Consider the following 19,106-nt stretch of genomic DNA (forward strand, 5'->3'; position numbering starts at 1 on the left):
AATAAGAAATGGAGGACGGACATCTGTCTGCCAGATGTGCGGCACGGCTCACGGAGGTGGTTCGTGAAAAAGAGAGCAGGGAGAGAGAAGGCTTTTGGTCATGGGGCTCACGAACAACTGGCCACATTGTGCCTGAAATAACGTCTTTCTCGCTGTCAACCGTGCGTGTGTGCGTGTGTGTTTGGCCTTGTTTGTCATCTGGTCATATTCATAACACAAACACGTCCACGTACACACAAACACTTGCTCTGTTTCCGCTGCTTCTTCCGCTCCTACAGGAAAGTCTGCAGGCAGCAATTACAGCCCTTAGAAAGCGGCGATGACCACCTGTCAAAACACGTCCCGCGACTGTGTGTGTGCGCTTCGGAAAGGTGTTGATGGGGGGATTAGACAGGCCGGAGAAGAAAAGAACGATGGGAGGGATTTCACTGTGTGAAATTACTGGGTTGAGTTTTAGTGGTTAACTTGATAAAAAGAGAAGTGTTGCTTTTAAAGGATTGCTTCAACCCTGAAAAATAACCCCAATGTGTACTGTAGTCGGTTGTATCTGAAATAAATCTAAATAAAATCCAATGTGTGTGAAATATGTGACTTCATCTACATTCCTCAGTAAATAGTCGTGTTTTAGATATTGTGCTTTCACGAAGTTTCTTCGTTCTTGTAAGCAAAACAGAATTGTCAATAGTTATGAATAAACCACCTTAAAGATGAGGATAAACAGGATCATAGAATATAATCATTGTCTGTGGACTGTAAATTACCTTTGGAGGGACAAAATCTCAGCTTCTTAAATAAAATAAACACCTTCCCCCCAGTGTCTTCATAGCAGAAAGACTGAGGGCATTTTATTTGTTTCCAGAAAAAACAAACTAGTAAAAGTTGCCATAAAACCGAGAAAACGAGTGATTCATTTGGAAAGAGAAACAATTACAAAGTAAATCTGGAAACAGCTGCAGACCTTTTGTTTTTAGAGCTTTTGTTGTTCGATTCATGGTCACAGATGACCTGAACATAAACAGGAGATCCATCAGAAAGTGAAAATCCTTGTTTCTGCTTTTGCTCACTGTGAGTCTTCAGGTGGCGAAAGCTGCAGAGATTCTTTCTCTGCTAAATCATATTCCATATATGTGATGAAATAATACTTGAAAAGAAATAAACAGGCTTCAGTTAAAGGAAGGATGTTCTTTATGTAATTAAAATGTGCACCCTGGCTTTGAAACAAACCGTTTTCTGAACTCTCGGCTGTTTCAGCCTGCTTGCAATATATTACGTGACATTCACTAATTGCAAAATGCTTCTCTGAGGTTAAACACCAGTTGAGCATCTTTTTTTTTTTTCGGTTCAGGTCGTCTGGATTCACTGTTTCTTTCCTCCGCGGCGTGTGTGTGTGTGTGTGTGTGTGTGATTGTGTGCCTGTGTGTGGTTTACAGCTGTTTACATAGCTAACAGTGGGTGCACTCTGTTCTACAAGCCCTACCTCTGGGATTCAGGCTTTTTGAAGTCCAATAAACTCTGGACGAAAGCCGAAGCCAAATTAATAAAGTTTAACTGGATAAATATGTGGCCGGTTAAACAACATGACATTGAAATTTCCTTCTGAAATGACAGAAAACAATGTGTATTTATGAGTCCTGGCTATAAAATATTGTATAAAGATGGAGGAATTTGTGTCCTGTTTGGATTAAGATTTGTTTCCCTTCCCATACAAGGCCTTCTTTTTGATTCCTTGTTCTTCTTCTCGCTGGCTGAGCCGACCTCGGCGCCCCCTCACATAATGAGATATTAAGTAAAACCAGCGAGCAAACAGAAAAAGTGAGCCTTCGCTCCACCTCATGCCGTGACGGCGAGATGTTTTACCTGGACGTCTTCCGAGTTATTTTTGTTGATGCTCTGGTTATTGAGCGCTATTAGCCTTTATCCCACTTGGCGCTGTAACAGCTGTTGTTCTTTCAGATTGAAACGTCTCTCTTTCGGTCTCAGTCGACACCTGGATTCTTTTTAGAAACTCGGTCTTGTCTGATGCAGCTACTCGGATTCTGAATGTGAGATGTGTGTGTGTGTGTGTGTGTGTGTGGGCACTGATGCCGGCATGAGCTGTACATGTAGTCGATGACGTGTGTGTAGCATGCCCGGTGGGCCTGAAAACATACTGTAAAGTGGGCTTTTATAGCTCTGTTGCTGAAAACAGCCGAAAGATATGCTTTAATGGCGGCGACTGAACGCGAGCAGTGAAGCTGTGGGTCAACGATGGGATCCATAAAGCCAAAGGAAGCCGCGTATTTGGCTAATTATTTTCTTGAGGCTCGCTGCAGCCTCTTTAACGTTGCACCTGGATTTCACATTGTGTTTTGATTAGTGTTACGGTTAATGCGTTGGTGCAACGCCGCTGCATCTGGCAACAAGGCGTTGGTAATTAATTACTGTAGTCAAATTAGCAGAGCGGTAACAATTACCGAATGCCAGTAATTTTGCAGAGCGGCTCCGTCTGCCTGTCCAACTCACTGTGCCGATTGTTACCATTAGCATTGGCTAAAGCTCTTGGCTCCTGTTACTATTTCACTAAGCTCCTGTTTACTGGAGGAGCAGCACCTGGACTGAAAGAATTTGTGACTTTCTGTCACAAGCCGTCAGTGTCTGTTCATTATTAAGACGGGCCTGCTTGAAGGAGACAACAAAAGTAACTTGATGTCACTTTCCGAACTGACTCCCTTTTTATTTTTTTTTTAAGAAGAAGAACTTGTAAAGTAATTTATTTCAAAATGAACTTTCTTTACATGAATACCTGCTTTCATAACTCAACGACTTGGCAAAATCCCACACAAACTGACCTTTCCACTTCATTATAGAGGTAAAGTGAAATGTAATGTCAGTCTCAATATTGTACTAAAAATTTGGGACTGTCTGGGCAGGTTTTCAAAATGCCAGCTGTGATTTACAAAAAATCTTTGACAAATGTACATTAACGTACTAATTAAATCAAATAAATCAGACTCGTGCTCTTTCTATATATATATATGTGCAGAAGAGTTGGTTTGGGTTGGGAGAATAAATCTGGAGTTTGCTGGAGCCAATAATTTGTGATTTAATTTAATGAACGTATGACATTTAGCCTCCAATAAGCCGGCTCTTTCACTACTAACCGTATGTGGAAAAACACAGCATGCAGCAGGATTCCTTCCATCAGTTCACCTCAAAAATGTAATGCTATGTATTTTATTTCTGCGTAAATTAGAAGTCTTGTTATTTTTAATATTATCTCCCTGCTCTGGCAGACAAATCAGAGCGAGATTAAGGAGCCCTAAGTTCTTATTAAGGTCGGCTTGATTACTTTTTAAAGCCTTTTTTATTTGTAATTTTGCTTTCATTTAAGCCCATGAGTCATCGCAGCCGCGAACGCTCACAAATACTGAACGTAATATCGGAGCATGTGGCTTCTCAGACGGGATCTTTCCTTTTGGCTGGAGCAGCAACTGATAGTTATAAAGCATCTATCATGGTGAGAGGAGCTGCTGCTCACCGCACACAGTCGCACACACACACACACACACACACACACACACACACACACACACGCATGCACTTTGTCTGCCACCAGCACTGTGAAATGAAACAGACTCCTTCACATCGTTACTCACCTCCCATTCAGCCCCCTCTCTCTCATACAACAGAAAAGGTTGGATTTGCATGATTGGAAATCTGGTACAAATCTGGCAGCCATATGCCAGGACACAGTCCACTTTTATGTCTTTAAATGCAGTTGTTTTTCTGAAAGAGGCTGGTCCTCCACACATGTGCATGCATCCTTATTGTTTTTAAGGTGAATCGCTGCATTGTGTTGCTGCTGACGCTGTGCGATCCCCTCTGCTCTGCGTACGGGCACTCGGGGGATCGTGGTTCAAAGGCGGCTGTGCTGAGCCTGTACAGACATCTGTGGTGGGCATTTTGCACTCATGTCTGCTACAAGTTGTCAATAAGTGGTGGATGAACCGCAGATGTTTTCCATCTCTTCCTTCAATGGCTCCTCTGACTTTAATATTCTGTAGACCACTAGGTATTTTATTGATCCAACAGATGAAGCAGTGTCTGTTTATGGAGTATTATTGAGAACACACAAGTGAGGACAGTCAGCTCATTTTGATGAAATTATTTTTCATTCATTTTTATTTGAACAGTAAACGGGTTGAAAGCCCACACAGGAAAATGTCACTGATGATTTTGCATTTCAAGGCTTAATTCCGTCAATCCTCAACTCTTTAATCAGGACTATGAGCTGCAAGGGTTTTAAACAGCATCTCCATGGAAAGCTGGAGCATACCCAGAAAACATCCCCACATCTTCGACACGAAAGGTACAGCGTGAAGACGCTTATCACAGAGTAAAGAGAGAGACGTCACATTCACACATAGACGATTTTAGAGAGACTGTTTAAGCAAAAGTCTTTTTAAGCTCCAAATGAAACCCAAGAATGCCTGGAGAAAACCCTTGTGCGCACATGGAGAACATGCAAACTACACAAGCAGAATCCTTCAAACCAAGACTTGGTCTGAGGATTTTCTTGCTGAGTGAAGAGTTCAAGCCACTAAATCACCATGTGGTCCTCCCACGCCACGGGAATAACTTCATCATAGTTTCAATGCTTTCAGGGTTGAAGTCGTTCAGGTTCAGCGATGTTTAGCTGCTCATATTGAGCTGGATTTATTTCATAGCAACATTAGATCATAGTAATAATATGGGAATTATGTGGTGATAAAGTGAAGTCTTTATTTTATTTATTCAGTATTTAACTTCTTTGTCCAAAATGATTTTGTTTCAGTCAAAATCATCACTTTTTCCATCACAGCACATAAAAATGAGAAAAGTTTACATTGCAGTAAGTTCCCTGCGTACTTTTTGCTGCACCAGCATTGCTCATATAATCCTATGAAGTTAATGTGTAACTACAGTGAGTGAAACCTGATCACACCTTAAATCAGCTGACCGGCAGGCTTGTCTTCACTACTTTGGTCTGGTGATTATTCCAAAGTCCCCATGAGAGAAGCTGTTCTGTCTGGTGAGACAAGCATGAGAGACTGCCCTGGTCCCCAGCCCAGCGACCCCCACAGGGCACCAGACCACCCAGAGCACCACCCCCTCACCCTACAACAGAGCCTACTGCGCTGCAAGCAGAGACCAGCCCTCAAGTTCAGGGGTCACAGGATGCCAGAGACAACCAGCTGATTACGGACAAACGTTTCAGGATTCACCATGAAAATATCACCAGTTCACTGCAGGGCGAACTGAGAGACACACAGCCAAGCACGCCGACACCCTGACTTCAGCAAGCGTGATCTAAATTTAGTGGATTTCTCTGATGCGGGTCTTGAGACGTCATGGTTTTTGCTTTTCTCATCGTAATGAAAACAGTGTTGAGCAGTAAGTCCTATTTGACCCTCAGGATTTTGTCTTTGATGCTGCAGTTTAATCTTTATTTGAGAGCAAATGTTCAAACTGAGAAAACACAAAAGAAAAGCTTTGAAACCCTGACGACGGTATTCATGTTGATATTTCATTTATTTTTTACATATGTTATTTTAGGGCATCACAGTGGGGTTTTTTTCACTCATCTTTGTTACGTCCCCCTTTAAGATGTTACAGCGGCTAAGCTAGGAGCAGGGGGGAAAACGCAACACTTATGCGCAGGCCTACTGGGCGGACGTGAAACTAGGCTTCAGGTGGTGTGCGGGCGAAACAAGGTGCAGCACAAGCAAACTTGGGTGGCCTTTTCCAAAGGAAAAGGGGAATTTATATAACAAAGGATATAATTCAACAGAAGCAGTATTACAAACAAATTTAGAAGTTACAACAAAAATACCAGAACTCTGCCAGCAGGCTTTAAAACAACGAGCTGGCAAAAGGCAAAAATGAGGGAGAGCAGAACAGAGGGCAGGAGGACGTAGGAGAAGGGCCCTGTGGGCGGTGCCACTAAACACAAAAACCCTAACCTCCCCTACACCTCGACCCTGTGACCCTAACTACCTTAACCAGTGACTAGCCCTAACTATCTAGCTAAGCCTGAACCTTACCTGCCTGCTACAGGAGATTGTGGTCATAAAGGAATTTTTACAGTATTGAAAGCTTCTTGGAGGATGCGGTTAGTAAAAAAAAAAAAGACCGGGAGTTGCAGCAGCGTTTGACTGTGCCCTTGTTTCCTGGAGTTTGGTGTGTGGGCAACAGTCAGAAAAGCAGAAATTCATTTGCATTTTTTCCCTTTTACTTTCCTGATTCAGCTGTTTGTTTGTTTGTTTGTTTGCGTTTTCAACTCTCTTGCAACACTCTGTTACTTAAATTCACAGTTTTGAACACGACTAAATGTGTCTATAAGGACCAACGTCAGTTACTTTCATTTCAAAATGAGTAAATGATAATGAAGTCCGAAGTTGTTACAGATCCTTTCATCTCCCTCTTTTCTTGCTCTCGTGTCCCTGGCTTGGTTCTCCAACACCTGTCAGCTCCACTTTTTTTATGAGAATGCAGTCAGTCATGGCTACAGCAGAAAGCGAGGACAGCAGAGCAGAAGGAGCAGAGTGGGAGGAGGAAAGGGAAAGGCGGATATTTGTTAAATATATGAGCGGCAGGGCGTGCATGCCTCGATGTTTTGTTGCACTCATGCACCAACTCAACCTAGGTTCTTTTTTAGAGAGAAAAGGATGGCCGCAGCTGCCTTTACAACTCTTTTCTTCAATTAATTATCCAGCCCGATTTCGTATAATGAGTACAAATCTGACTAGCAAACTCCTGACTATACAACAGGATTTTCTGAGGCTTTCTCCTTCTGTAAACACATGGACAGTTTAACTGACTTAATTATCCTGTTAGGCTGAGTTGTTCCTTCATTTTCATCATCCATCTCAATAGTAATTGTGCAACATACCTATGAAACAGTGAAGCTACATGGGAGAGTGTGGTTTGAGTGTGAGACCAAGCTGCTGCGTCGAGGACTGACAGGCCTTCTGTCGGGGGGTGAAGAGGAACAATGTTGAACTGTGACCTCAAAGTAAAACTGAAACAAGTCATAGAGGCAGAATTATCTGCTTTTTCTTGAGCTTTATGTTTCTTGGCTCTGGTTTTCAGTGAATGTGTCCCCAGGCATGTCTCAATCCCTCCGCTGCCACACAAAGCAATGACCAAGCTGAGAGTCAGGAGGTTGGAGGAATTCCTTGTTTACATATAGTCTACATTGCCACCTGTTTGTTGTGTTTTGCATCGATGCTGTTGAGTTTTGAGTTATTTTTATTTCTGCCCTTTTACTGTGTGTGTACACATTTCTGTTAGTTTTATTATTATGATTATTATATTCTTTCATGTGTTCCAGCTTCAGCTGTTGTCAGGGGAAGGAGGTCTTATTAGTGAAGACCGAGGGGCAGGAGACTTCCCAGCATTTCATTATTTCCAGTAGTTTCTTTCTGGTTCAACACACGCTCGGAGAAGAACGAAAATCTGTGGTGAGTAATTAATTTCCTCTTGTGCCATCTTTATGCTTTATTTCTGTTCAAAAGTCAATGTCACACTACTCTTGTCTTTGCGTGGTTGCAGTGTGTCACTTTAACTTGTGAATCTCTTTTCGAACTGTGGCGGAGAACTGATAGTTTTCCATTTCAAATAAACTAAACAATGCAGAACTCCTTTGTTCTTTAATGATCAAAGAAATAAGACATAACTTTTTATTTGTTGTGTTTTCAAGACATGGACCGTTCCAAGGCTGATCTGGCTTTACAGCCTCTTCAAGATGAATCTTCAGCTGTCTTCAAATCTACAGTTTATCGGATCCCATCTCTTCTGTACGAAAGTGAAAGTAAAACTCTTCTAGCCTTTGCAGAGGAGAGAAAGACTGCCAGTGATGCCACCACAGAGAAACTGGTTATGAGCCGAGGAACGCTGAAGGATTCTGATGGGAAGAAATATGTTGAGGTAAATACTCCAGCTTTGTGGAGATTTGGTGCTGTTTTAAACACTTACCTCCTGAATGATTTCTCTTTCAGTGGTCACCCTCTAAACCAGTGAATGAGGCAAAAATAGATGGATACCGTCCCATGAATCGCTGTCCAGTGTATGACAAAAACAGCAAGACACTCTTCCTGTTTTTCATCTGTATCGAAGGCACTTTCACTGATCATAATCAGATAGCAGATGGCATTAACAGGACCCGTCTCTACTTCATCACCAGCAAAGACCTGGGAGAAACCTGGAGCAGCCTGATTAACCTGACTGACACACTGCCTGAAATTAAACAATGGGCTACTTTTGCTGTTGGGCCGGGTCATGGTCTTCAAACAGAAAATGGTAGATTAATTGTCCCGGTTCATGGTTGTCCTCCACGTAGCAAAGAAGTACCTGATCGCGATTTTCATGCACGCTGTCTGTACAGCGATGACGGTAAACAATGGAAGCTTGGCACAGGGTTTGAGACACCATCAGGTGAATGTGAAATGGCAGAGTTTTTCGAGGGTGATCAGAGTTTCATCTACTGCAATGCCCGTAATAATGAGGGCCCCTATCGTGTGGAGGCCTGGAGTGCTGATAATGGAGAGAATTTTACAATACTATCAGATGGGACACTGGTGGAAACACGTTACGGTTGTCAGGGGAGTGTGGTTGCCTTTCCGGCCCAAACTAAAAACTCACACTCAGAGGAGAATCAAAACTAGTGGCTGCTCTTCAGCCACCCAACCAACAAAACCAAAAGGAAAGACTTAGGAGTCTATCTGAACAAAAGTCCTCGAGACCCAAAGACATGGAGCAAACCCTTGATCATAAATGAAGGGCCCAGCGGCTACTCAGACCTGGCTTATGTTGGGGATGGTTGGTTTGTGTGTCTGGTGGAGTGTGGGAAGGTCAGTGAAGCTGAGCAGATCGACTGTAAGGTCTTTCACTGCTGTCAGATTGATAAAGACCTGTGTGCGAAGGATATCGCGGCTGTCCCACATGAGGGGGCGGGGCCTCAGAGCGAGGACTTTACAAGAAACACTTCCATTATTATAATATTGTGTGTCTGCTTTTCAGTTTTAATACAATTTTTTCTGATGTATTTTGTGTGCCAGACACAAAATGACTCCCCCCCAAACTTAGATAACCCCCACTTACCCTAATCCCTCCAAAAGCAAAGAACAAAAAAAAAAAAAAAAAAAGGCAAAACAGACATACCCGCAACATTTATACTGTACGTGTTGAAGTAACCAGGAAATGAAGGTACAAAATGAATTCGATATAATTTAGAAATATAAGTGAAAATTACGTTAAAATGTAGAACTCTGCCATGGTGATGTTGTTCCTGTTATATTTCACTGTGGTAAGCTAACTAGTTTAAAAGACTCAATATACCTTAGGAAGGGCCGGAAATGTTTTTTCAAATTTTTCCATTGAACCAGCAAGTGTACACCTCATCCTTTCTACATGTAAACACTGCATTACATCAATCATCCATTGGCTATGTGTGGGGGAGGATACATCCTTCCATCTACATAGAATGAGACGACGCGCCATTAAAGATGCAAATGCCACAACCCGTGAGACATATTTTGGACAAGTGTGTCCAGGAGGCAGCACTCCAAAGAGCACAGTCAGAGGGTTGGGAGCAATTTTAACATTGTAAGCGTCAGATAAAGTTTGAAACATTAGTGCCCAATAATTAGTGATATTAGGACATGACCAAAATGTATGTATAAGTGAACCAGTATCATGTCTGCAACGATTGCACAGTGGATCTGTACCAGGATAGAATTTTGCTAACCTCTCCTTAGAAAAGTGCAACCGATGTACAACTTTAAATTGGAGAAGCCCATGTCGGGCACAGATAGAGGAAGAGTGGACCCTCCGAAGCATCGCCTCCCAGAGATCACCTGTTATGTCCATTCCTAGGTCTATTTCCCAATGAGATTTTACAGTATCTAAAGATGGAGGCTGTAAACCAAATAATATATTGTAGATTTTTCTGATTCCCCCCTTTTTTATGAGCATCAACCTCTAAAATTTCATCCAAAGCTGATGGTGTCGGTATATTGGGAAAAGAAAGATAATTATTTTTTATAAAATGACGAATTTGTAAATAACGAAAAAAATGTGTTTTAGGGATATTGAAAAGTTGTGATAACTGTGAAAATGAGGCAAAAATACCTTCTATAAAAAGATCTTTTAATGCTTGTAACCCTTTGCTACTCCAAATTTTAAAAGCAGAATCAGAAGATGGAGGAAACATATGGTTCAAATACACTGGAGCTTTAGATGACATTACATGTAAGCCAAATTTTTTCCTACACTGCACCAGGATTCTGAGTGAATCATAGAGTAGGGGGTTGGATTTATAATGATGAATTTCTAAAGGAAGGGCTGTAGTCAACAGTGCTGGTAAAGAGGTTTTCCCACTAGCACCCTCCTCAATTTGGACCCAGGAGGGAGTTACATCCACTGACCAATAAAGCAGGTTCCGTAAATTTGCTGCCCAATAATAATAATATTGAAAATTTGGCAAGCTCAGACCGCCTGATGATCTTTGTGTGTCTGCTTTAAGTGATGTTTAAGGCATAGCGCCCCCACGCTTCAATGGTGAGGACAAGTACTGCATGCAGGCCGGCTTCTTTATAAGAGTGAAATAGTGATGCGCAAATCACACGCTAAAAACGGCCTAATTCTGCATATGATCCATGATTATGATCATACAAAAATAATAAAATAAAGGAAATACATAGGGGAAACAGCATTTTACCAATATTTAGGCACTCCCCCAAAAAATTATTTTTCACAAATCATGTTTTCAGTTTTCAGGGGCCCTTTGTCTCAAATTGGGGGCTGAGCCCCCCTCCCCGTAGTTCGCACCCTGATAAACACAGTGACGTCGTGATGGAGAGTCGCTTTCACAGGACCAAAACAGTGGAGAGCGAAGCACTTAAAAGCTGAATGAACAGCCGGGACTGACAAATACTTGATTATAATGCAAGACAACTGACTAAATAACAGTGATCACAGACACTGTTAGCTTTTCGCAAGTAGTCGGCTGCAGGTGAGGACCTGTGACCATACAGCATTCCCAAATACAACAGCGACTTTTGACATGAGAGGATCCAGACGCACACCAGATGTTGGGTTGTGATTAAAGTGACTTAACTAAGATTAAAATAAGTTTTTTTTTTATTATTATTAATGTGTGTCTGAAGAACACCCCTACTTTTTTTAAAGTGTGTACCATGAATGACAAGTTATCTTACACATGTCAAGCTTTTAAATGTTGTACAGAACATGTAAGACAATTTCACTGTTATAACCACAGATGAATATATTCGATGTAGAGGAATACATTTAATCTAAAGTAAAGATTAAGACATTTATATTATCCACATGACATGTCCACAGTTTATACTCTCATGATTAATTCACAAAAATTGTCTCCTATTATGACGACCTTTAACTGTCGTGATTTTATTCTGATTTCAGCAGTTCTGAAAATGATCTGTTAGTGTTATATCCATTGTATGTAATCCAAATGAATGTGTTGAAACAATGTTGATGTCACATTTTAAGATTAAAGATGATTGCTGAGGAAATGAATTGTGATTGTCATTGTATACATGATGATTTAATTGTCAAACAACTTTAGAAATGTCTTCAGAGGTTGGGATGGAATCATGTAAATTAAAACACAATATTAAACCTACACTAAGGAACATTACAACCTTAATAAAACATTTTAATATCTTTTGTGATGATACTTCGACTTACAACTAGTTGAATGATCCCTCTGTCACGGGCTGAGGGCGTCAGTATTGCTTTCACTTGGACTAAGCAGCTGTGAGGAGGGTGGTAGGAACCCTACACACTAAAAAGCACCAAATGTGCGAACTGCTTTACGGCATGCGTCACATCACGATATAACATTGTTTCGCCACCATTAGATTTATTTAGATTCATTACCTCGTCGCTATCCATCCTTCACACAGCCACTGGAAACAAATGAAGGTGAGTTCAGTCCGACAGCACGCCACCGGGAGCAGCATTTTACGACGCCACGCGCAAGTCCTTATGGGAACTGTAGTATTCGGTCAGGCAAAACACTACCGCTTTTGTCCACTGGCGCCGCCAAAATCAACGAAAACTGAAAGTTCCTTAGTGTTGCTTTGAATTTGCTCCCTTCATGTATTCAAAACAGATCTTGCATATAAAATACCAGTAAGGTTTGAGAATCAGATGGCAGTGAAATGTCTCAAAAAAGGAGAGTCAGGGCCACGAAATTACAACTGCCAAAATCAACTAAAGAGCAAAGTCTGTTTCAAGACACAGCTTCCCACAGCAGAGAAAGAGCAGCCTGGGTAGCTGATCAATGGAGAACGACAAGAAGCCCAGATAGCCTCGACAATCTGCAAGCTCAACATCCAGAGGCAGCACGACTGGCTGAGGACAGCGATAAACAACCCCTGCTGCATTTCTGCTCCAGGCTGCTGCACCAAGAGCGATGGTGAAGCTGCCGAAGTATGACGGCACAAACCTGCTCGAGTTGTACCTTAAATAGGTACACATCACTGCTGTGCACAACGGCAGGGGTGACCAGGACACCGCCACAAATCTTGCTCTTGCCCAGGAAGGTTCAGCACAAGAGATTCTTCTTGATGTGGGGCAGAAGGAAGTTTGAAATCTGCGAACTGACAGCGGCGCTTGAGCAACGGTTTGGGTGGCGGTTGGCATTGACTGCAGAAAGAGAAAAACTGAACAGCCGCCTCCGCTGGAAGTGCAAAGCCTGGGCACCTTCGCTGCTGACGTCCACCTGCATGTCTGGCGGGGATACCCCAGCTTCCCTGTAGCAGCGCAGGAAGAGTTAGTTCTCCATGTGTTCCTGCAAGGACTTACCCCCGAACAGCTCCGACAGCGCGTCCTCGCTACACCTGCGTCACTGGCTGAGGTGCTTCAGGAGGCAGAGTGCACCGAGACCATTCTCTCCACACCACGCGTGGGATCCGGCACCAAGCCCTGTGTCCAGATGACCAACCACGACCCGGAGGTTCACCAGGTTCAGTCACTAAGACCACCAACGCCGGCAGTGAACGTCATCACCCAGGCAAGGATGGCGCAGCTCAAATTTATGCTGCCATCGGTGTGTTGAGCCCGGCCACATCACGTGCAAATTGCCCCACCCTCACGTCAATGGTCAGAGCTGTCGCATGGGAGGGAAACAACAATGGGATGGGGAGATGAAGGGATTGCAATCCCAACCTTTCACACCCTTCCAAAAGCTTCTGCACACTGGTGGGATGTTTGGTTCCACCAAAGGACTTTACCTGAGTTGCGAACTGGACTCTGTGCTCTGCCAGGCTATCGTAGACACCAGATCCATAATTTCACCTGTGCAGCCGGGAGTGTTATCTGGCACCACTGACCCACTTGCCGCGACATGAACCCGCACCAGGATGCAACTCATGACTGTAATGGGGAAAAGGCGGGCATGAGAGCAAGGAAGCAGCTGCGAGTCCAGGCTGGTCACTTGGAGGTGACGCATGAATTCTGGCTTGCTGACAGTGAGCCATGCATCATCGGCCTGGCAAGCATGAGAGACTGCCCCAGTCCCCAGCCCAGCAACCCCCACAGGGCACCAGAGCACCACCCCCTCACCCTACAACAGAGCCTACTGCACTACAAGCAGAGACCAGCCCTCAAGTTCAGGGGTCACAGGATGCCAGAGACAACCAGCTGATTACGGACAGACATTTCAGGGTTCACCATGAAAATATCGCCAGTTCTGTCAGGACCCCGGTCTGGAAGGTAGAAGGCAGCCTCAGTCTCCCTGGGTCCTGCTGATTGCATTCACCTGGGGACTGCCACTCTGCCTGCCTATATAAACCTCCCCCTGCCGCCTGCTCCTTGCCGGATCGTTATCCGTACCAGACTCAGTTGCTGCTGTAGAGGGATTCAGCTGCTCTGCCAAGCAGCGATGAGGTTTTTGTCTAGTCTTGCCTTGTTTTGCCTTTTCTCGCCTTGTCTTGCCACGCTACGCCACGACTTCATCTGGTCAGGACCTCGTCACGCCACGACCTTGCCACGGCCTCGCCAGGCCCTCGTCACGCCACGACCTTGCCACGGCGTCGCCAGGACCTTGTCACGCCATGACCTTGCCACGGTCTTGCCAGGCCCTCATCTCGCCATGACCTTGCCACGGTCTCGCCACGACCTTGCCACGGTCACGCCACGACCTCGTCTCGCCACGGCCTCGCCACAAGCCAACCTGTGACGCTGCTGCCAGGCTGCAGTCCTCGTGGTTGTCTTCACTGAATAAACCTGTTTCATCATCAATCCTGCTTCTGTCTCTCTGCAATTGAGTCTGACTGCACACCGACCATGACAAGTTCACTGCAGGGCGAACTGAGAGACACACAGTCAAGCACACTGACACCCTGACTTCAGCAAGCGTGATCTGAGTTTAGTGGATGTCTTTGATGCGGGTCTTGAGACGTCATGGTTTTTGCTTTTCTCATCGTAATGAAAACAGTGTTGAGCAGTAATTCCTATTTGACCCTCAGGATTTTTGTCTTTGATGCTACAGTTTAATCTTTATTTGAGAGCAAATATTCAAACTGAGAAAACACAAAAGAAAAGCTTTCAAACCCTGATGACGGTATTAATGTTGATATTTCATATTTTCATATTTAGGGCATCACAGGTGGGTTTTTTCCACTCATCTTCATAAAGGAATTTTTACAGTATTGAAAGCTTCATGAAGGATGCGGTCAGTAAAAAAAAAAGATCGAGGGTTGCAACAGCGTTTGACTGTGCCCTTGTTTCCTGGAGTTTGGTGTGTGGGCAATGGTCAGAAAAGTAGAAATTCATTTGCGTTTTTTCACTTTTATTTTCCTGATTCAGCTGTTTTTTTGTTTGTTTGCATTTTCAGCTCTCTTGCAACACTCTGTTACTTAAAGCGACACTAAGGAATTTTTCAAACTTAATAAAACATTTTAATATCTTTTGTGATGATACATCGACTTACAACTCATTGAATGTCCCCTCTGTCACGCCCTGAGTACATCAGTATTGCTTTCACTTGGACTAAGCAACTGCGAGGAGGGTGGTAGGAACCCTGCACACTAAAAAACTCCAAATGTTTTTTAAACGGCCCTGGACCACACCGCAGCCCCGGAGACGGATCACTCCACTGCGGCCCCGGAGCCGGACCGCTCCCCGTCGGTCCCGGAGTAGCAGGGAGCGCTCTGGGATCCATGTCACTCCTGGTTGAGGACAGTAGCATCAGGAATATTCGCTTTTTTAACTCCATCACGCGGTGTATTCCTGGTGCTACTGTCCCCACGCCCACGATCCTCCACGGACTCCTGGAGCTCCAGCAGTCCCTCCCCTCCACTGTCCGCCGGGTCATCGTGCACGTCGGCACTAACGACACGGCCCGGCGGCAGTGGGAGGTCACTAAGCAGGATTTTAAAGACCTTTTTAACCTGCTGGAGAGCTGTGGAAGGTCGGTTTTTATCTCTGGACCTTTGCCGACCTTCTCCAGGGGCGCTGAACGCTTCTCCAGGCTACTCAGCCTCAACACCTGGCTTCAGCGCTCCTGCACAGCCTCCAATTTTTATTTCATCGACAATTTTAATCTTTTCTGGAACCGCCCAGCTTTTTATCACCAGGACGGCCTTCACCCGAGCACGCTGGGCAGCTCCATTTTAGCAGGTAACATTCAGCAAGCAGTCCACACATCCCCCGCTGACTGACTACCTGGCAGCCCCCCCATCCACCACACACCACACACACACCTCACACACCTTCACTGCCCCCGGACACACCCTATACCACCCCTATACCACACACTATCCACAGCATCCCAGTTATCATCTCCTCGAGACATCACATCCCTCAGACTGTTTTTAAACAACAAAGGACTCTTTTATCAGTAAAACTTCACAGAGAGCGCACATCCAGCCCGCCCACCACTATTAATATGGCACTGCTGAATGTGCGCTCTCTCCTAAACAAATCTTTTATTATTAATGATTTTATTTTAGACAATAACTTAGACAGTCTGCTTTTAACTGAGACGTGGCTTGGCATTGATGCACCTGTTATCCTCACTGAGGCTTCCCCACCGAGTTTTAACTTTTTATTTTCAACCAGACAAGGTAAGAGGGGTGGAGGGACTGCTTCCATTTTAAAAAAACTCTATGAGTGTGTGTGCAGTAGCTGTTTATAGTTTTACCTCTTTCGAGCACCATGCCTTTGTTTTTAGCAGTCCCCCGATCCTGTGTTTAACAGTGTACAGACCCCCTCATTACTCTATTCTTTTTATTAGTGAATTTTCAGAACTTTTATCAATAATTCATTCTAAATATAACAGAATTTTAATAACTGGTGATTTTAACTTACATGTAGATGACAACTCATATTCTATGTCCAGAGACTTTTTAAACCTTTTAAACTTTTTAGATTTTAAACAGCATGTCACACAGCCAACTCACAACAGAGGACACACCCTGGACCTGGTCATAAACCATGGTCTGTCCATTGGTGTGTCCTCTGCTGTTGACCTGGCTGTGTCTGACCACTTCTGTGTGTTTTTTAACATCACCAGTTTTAATCAGCAGGAAGCCCCGGTGAGAACAGTGAGTAGACGCTACCTTACTTTTTCCAAATTTTACAGAGCACTCCTGCGGTGATTTTACCTGCACCCTGTGATTTTATCGTTGACGATTTTAACAGTAAACTGAAGTCCAGCCTGGACTCAGTAGCTCCACCTTTAACCAAAACAATCAAGGGCGATCCCAAACCCCCGTGGAGGAAAAACGATACAATCATCAAACTGAAAAGAAACTGCACTGCAGGAGTGCTGAGAGAAGGTGGAGGAAATCCAAGTTGACTGTACACCATCAGATTCTACGTCAACAACTCAAAATCTACAATAATGCAGTTAAACAGGCCCGAACTTCCCACTTTTCTCAGCTTATTTCAGACAATAAAGACAACCCCGGTTCCTTTTCTCCACCTTTAACATTTTAACAGGCGCTAATTTTAATAAAGCTTTTAAGGAGTCAACAGACGCTCTCTGTGAAGACTTTGCAGACCACTTCAGAACTAAAATCATGGACATCAGGTCCAGTCTTTTACCCCAACAGGTTTTATCAGTGAACACAGATGAACTGTTGTCCATGCCTGAGGAAACACTGGACAGTTTTGACCTGGTCGAGTTTTCTCCCAAGTAAAATCAACAACCTGCCTTTTAGATCCCATCCCCACACCACTTTTTAAATCACTTCATGGATTCCTTGAGGAACAGATTTTAATATCATGAATTGCTCTCTTCAGACGGGTGTCTTCCCCACTGCCTTTAAGACGGCGGTGGTGAACCCCTTCTGAAGAAGAGCAATTTAGACCCCAATGTTTTTAATAACTACAGACCAGTATCCAACTTACTGTTTTTAAGTAAAGTTTTAGAAAGACTGGTTTTTAACCAAGTCAATGACTTTTTAATGATCAATAACATTTTAGAAAGACATCAGTCTGGTTTTAGAGTGAACCACAGTACCGAGACGCCCTTTTAAAGATTTTAAATGATATCAGGTGGAATTTAGATAACAGAAAACTCACAGTGTTGGTTCTGCTGGACCCAAGTGCCGCCTTTGATACAGTAGACCATCACATTTTAATAAATAGATTGAGTCACCTGGTGGGCCTCTCTGGTGCTGTTCTTAAAGGGCAATTCCGTTTTTTTTATATCTGGACCTTATTTATAGGTGTGTGCATGCTCATATACTCACTCAGACAAACATCGTGCAGCTCGGAGTCCTCCAGAAGTTATTTAGAGCCAACCGATTTAGCCGCACTTAGCAGGGGCCATGGCAATGGAGCTTTAGCGCGGGACATAATCTCTGTAAAATCTCTCATTTCGGCTATATTTCTTCATCCATCGCCAGTGTTATCATAAAGTCAGCTTGTCTACCGTCTTCAGGTGGGTCAGCTGACAGTTTTTGCTAACTTAGCCACAATTAGTTCGGATGGGAACGTTGCAGCTCCTGTCCCCAGCAGAGAAGCACTTTGAGTCAGCCTGGCTGTCACGGCACCCGGGCGTCTGACTCGCCGGGAGGCTGCATAAAGTCAGCTCGTCTACCGTCTTCAGGTGGGTCAGCTGACCCACCTGAAGACGGTCAGACGACCAGGGGTGCCCGGCGCGTGTGTCCGGTCGCCTGCCTGTGGAGCCGGGCCTGGAGGCTAGGCCACTGGGTCGGGGGAACCGTCCGAAACGGCAGCGACGCTGGGTGCCGTGCCGGGCGGGGGGCCCATGGCGGCCCCGGGTTGCCTTTCGTTCGGGGGTTGGATGCTCAAAGCTCTGCTCTGCTCTGCTCTGATGGGATCTGCTGTGCTTAGCTCTTCTCTGACATCGTGCTAACTTAGCCACAATTAGGTTGGATGCTGGAGCCTCTCCCATCAGCCGCCCCGCAGTCCGCGCACAGCGCTCCTTGCCCGGCTTGCAGACCTCCAGAGACTCTCGGTGAGGAGAGACTTCCAGGAGCGCCCCGGGGTTGGATGCTCAAAGCTCTGCTGTGCTCTGCTCTGATGGGATCTGCTGTGCTTCGCTCTTCTCTGACACTGTGCTAACTTAGCCACAATTAGCTCCGATAGGAACGTCGCGGAGCTCTCCCGTCAGCCTCCGTGGAGCAGCTCCGGGCCGTTTACCCAATCGGCCCCCACTCGGCCCCTGGATGTCAGGCACCCAGGCACCGTGACAGTCGAGGCTGACTCAAAGTGCTTCTCTGCTGGGGAGAGGAGCTCCAACGTTTCCATCCGAGCTAATTGTGGCTAAGCTAGCAAAAAACTGTCAGCTGACCCACCTGAAGATGGCAGACAAGCTGATTTTATGATAACACTGGTGATGGATGAAAAAATATAGCTGAAATGAGCGATTTTGCAGAGATTATGTCCCGCGCTAAAGCTCCATTGCCGTGGCCCCCGCTAAGTGTGGCTAAATTGGTTGGATCTAAATAACTTCTGAAGGACTCCGAGCTGCACGATGTTTGCCTGAGTGAGTATATGAGCATGCACACACCTACAAATAAGGTCCAGGTGTCAAAAAACCAGAGTTGCCCTTTAACTGGTTCAGT

At 44.6% G+C, this 19,106-nt stretch overlaps 1 pseudogene; it reads left to right on the forward strand.

Moving 5' to 3' along the window:
- Positions 1-6,999: 6,999 nt before the first annotated feature.
- Positions 7,000-9,171, forward strand: LOC115390396 (sialidase-2-like; annotated as a pseudogene).
- Positions 9,172-19,106: the final 9,935 nt, after the last annotated feature.

This window comes from Salarias fasciatus, chromosome 6 (assembly GCF_902148845.1).
Source record: "Salarias fasciatus chromosome 6, fSalaFa1.1, whole genome shotgun sequence".
NCBI lineage: Eukaryota > Metazoa > Chordata > Actinopteri > Blenniiformes > Blenniidae > Salarias > Salarias fasciatus.